A 1,122-nucleotide genomic window follows, 5' to 3' on the forward strand; every position below is an offset into this window, starting at 1 on the left:
GATATCTGCAACAAAAATTTTCATTAGTAAATATCTATTTTTATGTTGCGCATATATAAAACTTTGGGTAATAATAGAAGTCGAAATTAAATAAAGATGTTCAGTATTTTCATTCTCCAACAACGTATTATCCCTACTGCCATATAGAATTTCCAATGAAATCTACATTTTTGTAAACCGGTTTTGAATTTCCATCTGTTTGAAAAGATTTAAAATAAAGGGAATATTTTAAATCTTCTACAGTTGGCTTAATTTTAAGCACTTTCATTAGTGACGAGGTTCTTTTCAATTTTAATAAATAACTGCATACAAAATACAGCGGATATAACAACGGGTGTCCAGGATATTCCTTCAATAAAACTCCAAATACTTGAATAGATAAAAATTCCATATCAGTGAGCTATAAAAAATTAATATTAATCGTTTTCTTTCAGGATTATGTAATGGGTATAATATCCAAAAACGGTATCAAATATAACCAATTTCTTTGTCATTATGTTATCTGCAAAGAAATACTAATAAAAAATACAAAAAATAAAAAAACTATTTAAAAATGAAACAATTGATTTTTAATAGCATATTCATATATATACATTGTATAGTTAGAGTTAATTTCAACCCTGGGTTTATATTGATTATAATAAAAATTACAAGTATGACCACCAAAATGTCCAACATGACAAAAAATATATCCATTATGATCTATAACAGCGCATGACTTTTGATATAATGTTTTTCCATCATTCAATTTCCAAAAAATTACTAATAAAAAAAGTATTATTAATTTAGTTTAACTCGCTTCATAGCTTTTTTGTCAGATATTAATTTTCTTTTCTGACCTTTCTTTTTATTAAAATCAATTTTATCATTGTCCTCTTCCATATAATTGTCTTCTTCTTCAATATCATTATTTCCGTCTTTTTTTAAAGTCGTATAAATTTTATTCAACAACCCATTCGGTTTTAATAAAGTACAATCCATATTTCCTTTTTTCAATATTTTTAATACAAATTTGTCTTTAATTCGAAAATGATCCTTTCTTTGTATCTTTCCACGGATAAAATGAAAAAAATCAGCTTCAATATACTCCAGTATTAATTTTGCTAAAGTTAACTTGAACCT

Source organism: Xenia sp. Carnegie-2017, unplaced genomic scaffold, assembly GCF_021976095.1.
Source record: "Xenia sp. Carnegie-2017 unplaced genomic scaffold, XeniaSp_v1 HiC_scaffold_24, whole genome shotgun sequence".
In the NCBI taxonomy this organism is placed as follows: domain Eukaryota; kingdom Metazoa; phylum Cnidaria; class Anthozoa; order Malacalcyonacea; family Xeniidae; genus Xenia; species Xenia sp. Carnegie-2017.